A 12,108-nucleotide genomic window follows, 5' to 3' on the forward strand; every position below is an offset into this window, starting at 1 on the left:
CGCCGCCCGGTCGCGCACTCGGAGCGCCGCCAGCAGCGCGGACATGTTGGAGCCGCCGTCCCCCCGCCCGCGTCACCGCGCTCGGGCGGGCCGGGAGGGGCCAGGCTCACCCCGCCCCGCCCCCTCCCGCCGGCCATTGGCCACAGACGCCGTCGACCCTGCCCTTCCTCACTGTCATTGGACGATCCGTTCGCCGCTCACCCGTAGACCCCGCCCAAAAGCTTTACTCTGATTGGGTCTCCCCCCTCTGCTTTGGTAACTATTGGCTGCGGCTCTCGTCAATCAAGACGACAGCGCACGGACTCCGTCTTTCTTCGCACTTTTTTTTTCCGGCCTCGCAGCCTTGGGTAGGACTGAYGGAAGCGGCTGTCAGCGAGCGTTCTCGCCCCTCCCAGCCTCCCTCCCGCCRCCACATCCCCTCCCTCCCGGCGGCGCGGTTYGCCTACAGGCCATTGGCTCCCAGCGCCGCCACTCCTGCAGCCTCGCTCGCCCCGGCCGTCGCTTCGCCAAAGGGGCGTGAACCGCCCCGCGGGGGCCTTCTTCTGATTGGYCGCTGCCACTGCCAATCAAGCGGGGCCGACGGGGCAGCAGAGCGCGGCCCGGCCCGCGCGCCGAGCCGCTCCGCACGGCGATTGGTCGCGGGGCGGGCGAGAGGCGCGCGACCTCCCCCGTGCCCCACGGGGGGCAGGGGGCAGTACCCGTATGTGCGCGCGATTACATCACCGCCAGCCAATCAGACCGCGCGGGGGCCGGTGTCCCGCCCGCGGGGGGCGGGGCTTTGCGCCCTCAGCGGCAGCCGCTGCGCCTCACGCGCCCCGGGAGGCGGGAGGTGGGAAGGGGGAGGCGGGAGCTGCCATCGCCGCCGTCACTGGTCCGGTGTGCCGGGGCTGTCGGTTTTACCGCACCAAGGAGCGAGGCTACAGGTGTCTCGGTTTTCTGCGATCCCGTCTGCCCGCGGGGCTTGGAGCGCCGTGTCCCGGCCCAGGGGAAGGAGGGGGTGCGGCCCCGCGCGGGTGCCCGACGGAGGTGTCTCGGGACCACTCTGATACCCCACCGAGCCCCGCTAACACCGGGACCGCCTGAAGAACAGAATCAGTGAATCACAGATTCGATTAGGTTGGGAAAGCCCTGAGATCATCGAGTCCAACCCGTGACCGATCACCACCATGTAACTGACCATGGCACTGAGTGCCACATCCCGGCTTCCCTTAAACACCTCCAGGGATGGTGACTCCACCACTTCCATGGGCATCCCATTCCAATGTCTAATCACCCTTCTTTCTATGAAGAAATTCTTCCTGATGCCCACCCTATACCTCCTCTGGCAGAGCTTGAGGCTATGTCCTCTCTTCCTGTCACTACTTGCTGGCAGAAGAGGCCGATCCCCACAATCTCTTTCCAGGTGCTCGTAGAGGGGAAACCCCAAAATCTGCTCTTAGCCCTGGGTCGCGGCAGGTGGGCAGTGCGGGGATGGGCAGCTCCGGCTGCAGCGACAGCCTCGCCGCGGGAGGCCGTAATGAACACCCTTCGTGGGCTCGCCTGCCCTTCAGCCTCTTCTTGCCCCGAACCAAAACTGTTTATTCAGGAAAGAACATGAAAATCTGTCTGATCCCTCGTAATCCTGTGCTATTCCCACCTTTCTCAGTCAATGGCTGGCTGAAGCYGGCTGCGGTTCACCTCGCTGGAGAGGGACCCATTCCTGCCCCTACAGCTCTGCTGGCGGTTCAGCGGCCGCAGTCATGCCCTATAGGCTTTCCTTGGAAGYTAGAAGGGATATCCTTGCCTTACCSTACAGAGAAGCCAAACGTTAATGTGCTGTCTGTGGMAATGGCATACCAATTCCCACACCATRGTCYACCGATGTCCTTGTTTCTTTCCTTAGGCTGCGGTATTTCCTCCTCATGCACTGGATACATCAGCATCAGCGTGAATGAACTCCCATCACMCACAGGACTTGAGACCATGGGTTTAAACACAGTTTGTATAGCATTTTTRTTCATTAATTTATTCATTCTCTGGAGTGTTTGCAAAAGGCACTGACCCTAAAAAAGATGGGAGCTTTTCTTTCTGGATTTGAAATTTTCTCCCAGTCTTCCACATAGGCACATGATGGGATTATTTTTCCAGGACCTGCAGAGTTATGTCCACAGAGCAGAAAATACCACGCAGCTTTTACCTTTAAGGTCATGGGCACCACCACTCACATCAGAAAATCCCTGYGCAGAGCTCCGAGGGAGCTTTTTCACTCAGGTCACTGATGAAGCTACAGCTCTAAGAGCTGAAGCTTTGCTTTCTGTGGGGTCAAATGCATCTCCTCCRCACTGAGAAGATGGGATCGTTCACTCCAGTGGGACAGTCCTGCTTCCCACAGCTCCCTATCAGTTGACAGAGCTGAATGAGAGTGAAACCTAGATTGCCTCAGCACAGGCACTCGTGAGCTGGTTCAGAAACAGCCAGAATGCTGAGGCTGCGGTTACCCTTCTGTCATAGAAAACTTGCTCACAGACAAGCTAATTTGAGTGCCCAGACCCAGCTGCCAATCAACCTAGTTAACTTTGCAGCGTCCACATGATCTGGGACTCAAGATACTTTTATATAGCTAGGGATCTTTTTTCTTTTTTTTTTTTTTCCCTTTCCTCAGACTTATATCTCATAGTCATTTAAATATAATTCATGTATTATTAAAGCAATTACAACTCTGGCTAAAAATTTCTATGTCTTTGGGTTGATGAATGCAAAATTTATTTTTTAGCCTAGATATTTCTTGGATTTTTGAAACTGTTTTTATTTCAAGAAATTCACCAGGAATTTTTTGAGAGCTTGTCACACTTTAAAGTAATAGTATATCCTGCACAGATTTCAGCAGGTATGGAGCTGGGCTGTAATTTYATCAGGTCCCTGTTTGCACCCTCTACTTTGCTTCTTGGCCACCTGCCAGAGAGATACCCTAGGTAGTATTAGATCATTTTGCTCATTATGAACATTGTATACTCAGCTACTTATTACTMTTCCATCTAATTTACTGTAGCAGCCACTCTTCCCCCAGTGACAAATACTGCAAGAAGCCACAAATTTGGCTTTCAGTTGTCATTCAGACCTTCTGACCCCGCCTTTCTCCTTGCTTCTAGGTTTTACAGGGGTTCTGATCCCCCTTATTTCACCTTCCACTTTAACTGCATATATAATTTTATACAAATTTAGAAAAAATAAAAKACTTGCTTTCCACATCCTCTTACTAGCCATACAAGCTTTATAGAATTGACTTCCCAAAATAATATTACCTTCATTTTCTCTAAAGTAATAAGTGATATCCCCTACTGCTATTCAAACATGACCTGCTTAAATGTTAGAGATTAACTGAAAACCTGCACTGTGCACACGAGTCCATAACCCAACRTAAACAGCACATTTCTAATCAGTAAAAATGTTCATATCTGGCTAGTTTCTGTGGGCTAAAACTCAATGCTGGCATTGCTCAAGAGCTGTGTGTGGCAAGAAGCAAGCAGCAGTGACAGGCAGCAGGGGCGGGCGGTGAAGTAATAAGTAGATGAAATAATGGTTTGTATGTGGCAATGTGGAGTTAATGGCTAATCCASGGGTTTTGTGCCATTTCATGGCTGGCCCCAGTTAAGCCTCGTTTAAGATTACCAAAGCAGGATATTTGTGGGAATATATGTATGTTGGACCGATGGTGATGTGTACATGCCTGAAAGAGTTGGCATTTTTTAATACATGCAATGCCCATTTTATCCTTAGTGGTGATGAAAATAACTATGAACTACAGAAATRTTAGTAAATGGGAAATTGTATGGCATAAAGGTAATTTGCAAACAGCTCTGATCCCGCACTAAAGAGGAATGAAGGTGAGTTCTTACACAGAGTTTTTAAAATTCACATTTATTAATGCTCTGTTGTTGGTGGTGAGATTTGTCCTTTTAGCAGTAACTGTTGACAAATCTCAATAATTAAATTTAATGTTCAAATTAATGAGCTACAAAAAAAAAAATCAGTACCTTTGGAAAGCTACTTGGTCTGACAGTGTTTTCATGTCATTTTCTCAGCTTTTACCTCTGTTTTCAAACAGTGAGCGATTTTTCTGAACCACGTATACATCTAGTGTTTTTACTGGCCTTCATAGTGGTTTGACAAATGGTGACTGCTCTGGTTTCACAAGAAGGCATTCTCAGACACTGAGAATATTCATGTACATGGATACTTTTTTATCTGCAAAGCAAACAAACTCTTTCATTTTCAGCTGAGTAACTTCCCATGGAAACTAATTCACTAAACAACAGTAGTTAGCTCTTCACCACTTCCCTGTGTACCCCTTCTAGATTACACCATTTCCAAAGAAAGGAAGGAAATCACCACAAATAATAAGGTCATCTTCACATTAAGAAATGAACAGAGAAAATTTTGAAAGATTCATGTAATATTTCGCCTTGGTTTTGCTCAACAAGAGGAAGATTAAATGTTAATACAGCAATGGGGAATAGGAAGAATGTAGAATGGGTAGCAAAGAAAAAAGGAGAGATACAGACAAAGACAAAAAAGTAATGTTACCATGTCAAAATAAAATAACTGAAAAGTGGATATACTATTTCCAGCACTTTGGGGGAAATAACGGAGGAATTTCAAAAAACAGTTTGGGACACCCTCCTTGTCATAAACTCAGTTCCTAACCAGAACAGGTGGATTAGAGGGAATTTGTGGCTGAGCAAACACAGAAGTAAAAATAAAAGTGCGTACTAATATTCTATGTTAAAGAACCAATGTTCTCCAAATAAAATATAAGTAATAAAACAACTCAAAATTTAGTTCCAGTATTTTTTGAAATTATGGTTACAGGTTGTACTGGAGAAGCSGGCCCTGAGATCATTAGAGATTCTAGGTAGAAGGTTTGGAGGTAGCTAGAAAACTCCRTAGTGTTGAAGAGATTGCACTGCTTGGTTCAAAGAAATAGTCAGTGATGTTTCAAATTCTCATTTAATAATTTGAGGAATACATGCTACTCATARTTGGGGCCAAACATTCTGGACTGTAGTATTAAATCCTCTGCCAAACTGTCACTCAGCCTGTAAAAAGTAAAACTTTTGGATAGTTCAGGAAAATGTCCTSCAAGGCCTGATGGTTAATAATCCTGGAGTAGGTGATCACAACTTGTGTGATGAAAGGTAGGAGTGAAAGAAAATAGAACATCCCAACTCCAGAAAGGGAAACTGTGATAAATAAAGGGATTTGGCAATAAAATCAGCTTAATAATGAAAACAGAAACTTGAATGTGGAAGAAGCCTTTGGTACCTTGAGACCAAATGACTGGGATCCTGTATCTCACAGAAGGCAAAATGGTTTTGAAGTAGGGCTTCAAGTCATGAGTGGAAAAGAAGTGGCATCAAGAGAGGCRTAAGAATTATAAGCAGAGAACCTATAACAAAACAGAAAAAAGGTCTGGTTCATGAAGGATCTCAAACCAATAAATGTGAGAGTGAAGGAAGAATTTGTCTGAAAAATCAGGTTGATTTATGGTACATGGCATCTGAAAAAAACAGCAGACAACTATGATGTAATATTGTAAGAAGGAAGTGATGTTGCTTTCCATTGAGGAAGAAGTGGGGTTTAGAAATAGTCTACATCTGATTCTAAGACTGAATGCATATTTGTGCCTCAATTTTCAGTGAAGATGGTGATCTTGAACATGGAGTTAGAGGGCAGGCTGGCTAACACCTAGGAGGGAAAGGAAATTGCTAGTATTACATGTAGGRTGAAAGTAAAACACAGTCTACAGCCTCTGGGCAGAAAGAACAAATAATGCCCATTCCAGTAGTCAGAAACTCATGTCAAATGAAATCACTTGTCTGGTAGTAAGCTTTTTAAAGTAAGTATATCAGGAAATGAGAAAGTGTAATGTCTGTTTACTAAAGGTGGGCCTTACCAGATTACGAGATTAACCTAATATCTTCCTTTGATAATATCATTCAACTTCTAGATTAAGRAGGAGATGACAGGAATTATCAGAGCAGTACCAGAGACTAATGGAGGTGATGGATTATCCATAGAGGATGAAGCAAAATCTAATAATCAGAAGTGAGGTGTCTKAGTACAKGTTGTTCTCTTTTTTTCCTACCATCACAACMCCCCCACTGCCCCAGTGCCCAGGATAAATTTTGGGTTTAAACTTATTAGACATTTTCCACATACAAGCAGGTGGTGGAGAATAAATTCATAAATGTCCCAGTGCTTAGGGGTACCAACAGTAAGGAAAACTAGGAAACCACGTACATTTAAACTGATGGAGAAATAGAAATGCAGTTAACCTCAAGAATATAAAAGCGAGACCTCAGTATCAGAAATTTCCTTTAGCTGCTGGGAGCTCATCTCTTCAAAAAGATGACAAAGAAGGACAGAATATTGCAGTTTATCACAGCATGATATGAAATGCCATTCAGCTTCATCATTAGAATGACAAATGCAGTCYTAAGCGTGGCTGGGCAACAGGTTAAGTGCCTTCACACAGGCACTTAATTGGCAGTGTGGAAGTCCTTCAGAGATGCACACAGGCAGCCATGAGCTGGCTTGGAGATGTAACAAACTGAAGGGGTTGATGTGCTATGATTATTTCTGTTGCCTTCATTTCAGCTTTGTTCATGTTGTTAAATTGGGTAGGGACAGACAGCCACAGGCTGTCAAGCCAGTTTGTAATTAAGCCATGACTTAGCATGGTTTAATAAGTTACTACACTGCAGTCAAGCTGTAATAGCTGTAATAGCAATGTGTGTGTGCTCCCAGCTCAGCCAGCTGCCGAAGGAAAACATGTTCATTTAAGCTATGATAGGCTGCCATAGCATCCTTGCTGGTGAGGAATAATTTGCCTGGGTAACCCCTTAACTTGTGAGCATGTGTTCACACTTTTCYTCTCTGCCACTGGGAAGCTGAGGACTCAGTCCAAYACTGTAGGCAGCAAGGGGTACAGACCAGAGGTATTTGTTTTGTCAACTTCTTGCTAAGATGTCTCCTGCTCCAGTCTAAAATATTGCTAAACATTTTACTCTGATGTTAGAATATCACTTTTTGCTTAGACTACTCTCATCCACAATCCCTAATGTGTCTTCATCTTTATTAACTGCCATGATTTGTTCTTCACTGACTATTGAGACTTTGGATTATCTTTTCTACCCTTTGACTGAAGTATTTAAGAGAGCTTAGTATGTTTTAAGATAGTCCAAAAGCTTAAGCATGTCAACTGTAAAATACTTATGTTCTTATCATCTTTTAAGCTCATGTTATTGAAGCAGTCAATCAAGTTTGCCTAATGAGCTTGCTTTTATGCTCCAYAAAATTGATAACTTCTGGTAACAATATCCTCTCAATTTTCAAACATCTTTCAAGTGCTGTATAGACACAATGTCATACACCTGAGACAATTCTAATGAAAATTTAGARGTAAATGTGAGAGTAAAAATAAAAATAAGTCTGAAGAGTTTATCATTGAAATATGCAGCTATTAAATGAGATCTATTACTGTCAATGCAATTCCATTGCTACTTTTGGCTGCCCACTTTCACTTCTTTTCTAACCATAGTCTCTAATAGTAATCTAATGACAAGTTAACAGCTTCCTATTTAATCTTTGTGATATTTTCCTARTTCATTTGGAATTATCATTACTGTTAATTCACTATTTTACCCTTCCTTACTGTAACTATGAGAAGTAATTACCTGGGAGAGTGGCAAAGGTTGCTTCATAAAATYRSTGRCACTTTAAAAATACCTTCCCACATAAAATTGGTGGCACTTTAAAAATACCTTCCCACATTTCCATTCACTGTCATCTCTCTTTGTTCCCATTGCTGAGGAAGAATAACAGCTTGAGGACCCCAGCGAGAGCGGGGGCTTGTAGCACACACTGCTCTGATGGGTAAGCGAAGCTGCCTGGAATGGGGCAACACATCAGGCAGAAGCAATCTGATCTATGTGAGTGGTCTGTATTATTCAGGGATGTTTCTGGTGAGGGCATTCTGTGAAGATCAGAGGAGCTGTTAAACTGGAATAGATGTGACCCATCCTTCTGAGGGGAAAAACACCAGCAACCAAACTGTGCAGCGTGAAGGAGAGCCCGAATATGCATTTGAAACATTAACAATGAAAAAAGCCTCGAGAGGACTTTTTTTCTTTAGGAGTAAGGGGGAAAAATGTCTTCTGACAGAAGCTTCATGCATGTCCAGTAGGTCACCAAACTTTTTCCTAAAGAGCTGAATTGCAGCAGGGGCTGTTGAGTAATTKATATATGTGTGCAACTGATGAATACCAGTTTAAGTAGAAAGGAAAAACGGCAAGAAATCAATCAATCAAATTAAGAAAATTAGGCTCGTGGCAAGGGAAGGGCCTCTTTCTCCYAAATTTCGTAATGCCTAAGCCGTGCTGTTGGTATCCATGCTGGTGCACAACCCCAGAAGAAGCAGCCCAGGAGGCCAGAGCTGCAGACAGGACTGGTTGTGAACAYGCTAATGGAAACTCCTGGTGGTGACTCAGTTCAAGGGTTATCAATGGCCAACCCAGTGACACCAACAGGCTGCACCAGCTTGGGAGGTAAAGATCATGAGCAGGATTGACAGGAGGGATAACACTGACTCCAAATGGAGCCCCTCATGCAAAAAAAAAAAAAAAAAAAAAAGAGTAAATTATTCCTTTTCTGCATTTTTGTAGGGTAGTTTAATGGGTGCTGTCCCTAATCAACAAAGTTGCCCATGTCAGACACTGTTAAATTACAACTATTTCAATATTAAACTCTGAGCAAACAGCTTTGCCTCCTGCATGCAAAATCCAGGTACATCCCCTGTGTTGTCTTGCAGTATCCACAGTTCAAAAATAAACATTTTTTATGCTAAAAAATATAAACACATAATGAATCTTCACAAATAAAAGCAAAACAATGTAGGCTAGGAACCATGTTGTTGCTTATTATCCTTTTTTCATTAATGGTGTTTGGGGTTTTTTCCCAACTATGTACCAACAAAACAACAGTTTTAAGGTTTTAAAAGTATTGCCAAATCATTTGTATAGTCATTAAATCCCTCCTAAAAAAGAAAATGTGTGTATTCCTTACTAGTATAACTRCATGAAGATAATTTGTGACAAGGGTAATAATTTATATAAGCTATTCTGGATTCTAGAAATTATATTAGTGTCTGGACAGGGAAAAAAAACCAACACTCAGATACATTCTCACCATGGTGACCTAGGAGAGAACTGTCACAACAGAAGCTGCTGTTGCCACTACAATTTCCAGAGCTCCTGCTGTTCATGTTGCTGCCTAAGAGAAAATCCACTGCCCTTCGCTGCACTTAAATCTCAGTAAGATCAGATTGCAGCTTAAAGATAATGTTCACACTTCACTGTACATCAGTTTCAAAGAGAAAATGAGATGATCAAAATATGCCAGCCATAATAACAGTGTCAACATGAAGTATGCTGTATATTTCCTTTGAGGTGCCGAGCACTCTGACTCCCTCCTGTTACAGCAAAGACAAACCAGCATCACAATCACAGCCTTTGGGTTCAGCTCTGCTCAAGCCAGAGGGGCACCAGTCTTGGTAGGAATACAAGCCAGGTAATGAGGAGAGGACTGATTCCCCTCAAAGGGAAAAATAAGATCTTGCAGTGTTTTTGAAACACAAAAAACAAATTAGTGGTTACAGTTATCTAAGAGAAAATATAAAATAAGAACAGTCATGTTGTCTCTCTGCACAATGAATGTTATGAACTTTGTTCTCACACTCCACCAAAGGACTGTCAGTTAAAATAAGCATGTTGGAAAAGTCTTTTTTGGCAATAAAAGAACTACTAAGTCAGTGAAATGGGTAAAGCACACCTTTTTAACAGGCTACTTAATCCCYCAACTAAGTAAGTTTACTTTCAATTTTTAGAAAATATTTTCTAATTTCAAAGATAATCGAAAGCTAGTGACAAGGGGACATCAGATTTTAAATGTGAATATTCCACTTTGCAGAAATGAGCAGTTTCATGCTGCAACAAAAATGAAACAAAACCAACAAAGCCTTGATGATAGGACTTGACATTTTAAAAGCAGTGTTTCTGAAAGTGAAAGAGCCCCCAGAAGATCTCTGATTAGCCTGCTCATGATCAAGAAACTCTGGAATAAATAACTCTGCAACTGCCAGGATATCTATAATTAAGTATGGCTTAGGGAATTAGAGTTGGAAGTTACTGTGATAGTTGCAAAGCTTCTGATATGATAAAGTGGGGAAGTAAGAGGAATGAAATTATTTGAGAAAATGCTCCARACCCTAAACTGATCATCATTATTAGTGGCATCTCACGTCTGAACCCTATGAATAAAGCAATCCATTATTCACAAGCTGTGAGGTTAGGGTCTGATGTAYAGTTGATAGTTTTATTATATGTAATTTATGAGATCTTAAAAAGGCATGGGAAAAAAGTTCATAAAAGAAGTTACACTGTTTGGGAAATGGAGACCCAAATCAAGCTGTAATTCAACTGACTTTCTAAGCAGGAAGGTAAATCTAAGTTTGGAAAACAGTTTATCAAAGGATCACTGCATATCAGAGATTATTTGAGGCAAGAGAAAACAGGTTTCATTTGCATTCACCTAAACAGCTGTAGTTGGTCAAAACTACCATACTGTATATTAGAATTGTCTCTAAATTGAAGAAAGCAAGGGAAGGGAGTTGGTCCAAAGAAATGTTCTGAGGTTTAGCCTCCCTTGCAGTAGGGAAGTCCCTCATACTTAGGGTGGGAGCAGGCAAAAACCCAGCTGAGAAATAGATCCCAAAGTGTTGTTGTATTGGCTCCTGGATTCCCAGAGGCAAGCTGTGAGTGACTGCCAGAACAAGGCACGTATTGAAATAGGATTCTCTTGTATCTATGTTTTTGTTTGTGTGTTTGTGTTTTTCCATTTGTAGTCAGAACCTTAACCCTTGCTTTACTAACATAATCTTCTTTTTTCTCCTTTTTTAGCTTCACCTTGTTATAACAGTGATTTCAAGTAACAGTGGCAAGCACAAGGAATATYATTTATGAAGAAGCATCATGTCCAACTAAAGGAGTTGGCACACATACCTTTAGGATACCCATAGCCTGGGAGAAATTTGAAAAATCGAAGTGTTTCCCAATAAGTAGCAGGAGTCAGTGTTACACTATGGGASGAGTCTTTCCAGTGGGGCGTTTATTGAACACGAGATTGCACAATTGCAGGTGCTCAACYGAGATTAAATCTATTGGAGGTTACACAGTCCTCTAGCTCTGCAATGAATGCAACAAATCACAGGGAAGGAGGGGTGAGGCAGAAGAACAGGTGGAACTCCAAGACAGAAAAGTGAGAGTGCCACAGGGAACTGCAGAGTGTGCAACTGCCAGGAGAAGCCCAGTGAATATCTTACATCTGTAAAAAGATTCAAGAAATGTAAATATTACAGTTCATTTCAAAAAGGTGTAAGAACAGCAAAATTCTGAAAGCTGGAAAAGAAAGAATAACAACATAATAATGGGAGAGCACTACTGCACAAAGCTCTGACATGGTAATAAGGTCAGCTTTTTCATAAAGTGTTTGAAATAAAAATAATTAAGAGAGGCTCCACAGTTGAAGCATAATAAGCACAGGGGTAAGTACATAGTGGACACTGCCAAACACRCTGCTTGCACTGCCATATCACGGTGTGGTACTCAAAACTGGATGCCAGCAGTGAATAAGCCACAGAGGTACAGAAAACCTCAGTGGCAGTTTATTCAGCTAGAGAGGACCTTTGGATACAGGCTTTGCAATCATGTATGTTTACCTAAGATAGGCCACTATTAGCTTAAACACCATAAACTGCTTATTCACATTGCTAAATGGRGCTTGGGAATTTTCACTCCTTGAAAAGGAAGTTGGTTTCTTARAATTACCAGCACATCACTTTCACATTGTCACTATATTTTTTGTAAATCAGGAGCAAAAGAAAGATACAGTATTTGCAAAGACATCAAATAGAGCTGGGGCATCCAGTGGCTGTGACYTCTAGGTTTGTTTATTCAGTCTGTGGCTCTCTGGAACAGGCTGTAGGCAAGATTTGCCCTGGTACTGGCAATAGCC

General features: G+C 42.7%; 1 protein-coding gene across 1 annotated transcript in view; it reads right to left on the reverse strand.

The window, feature by feature from the left end:
- Positions 1–509, reverse strand: part of PPM1B (protein phosphatase, Mg2+/Mn2+ dependent 1B) — a 60,779-nt gene extending 60,270 nt beyond the window's left edge. The window contains exon 1 of the mRNA XM_057384618.1: positions 447–509. The gene's annotated coding sequence lies outside the window, so the exon portion shown is untranslated. The remainder of the gene's footprint in view (positions 1–446) is intronic.
- Between the last annotated feature and the right edge of the window lie 11,599 nt (positions 510–12,108).

Source organism: Malurus melanocephalus, unplaced genomic scaffold (genome assembly GCF_030028575.1).
Source record: "Malurus melanocephalus ecotype Western Australia unplaced genomic scaffold, MMel_1.1 scaffold_723, whole genome shotgun sequence".
NCBI classification, from domain to species: Eukaryota; Metazoa; Chordata; class Aves; order Passeriformes; family Maluridae; genus Malurus; species Malurus melanocephalus.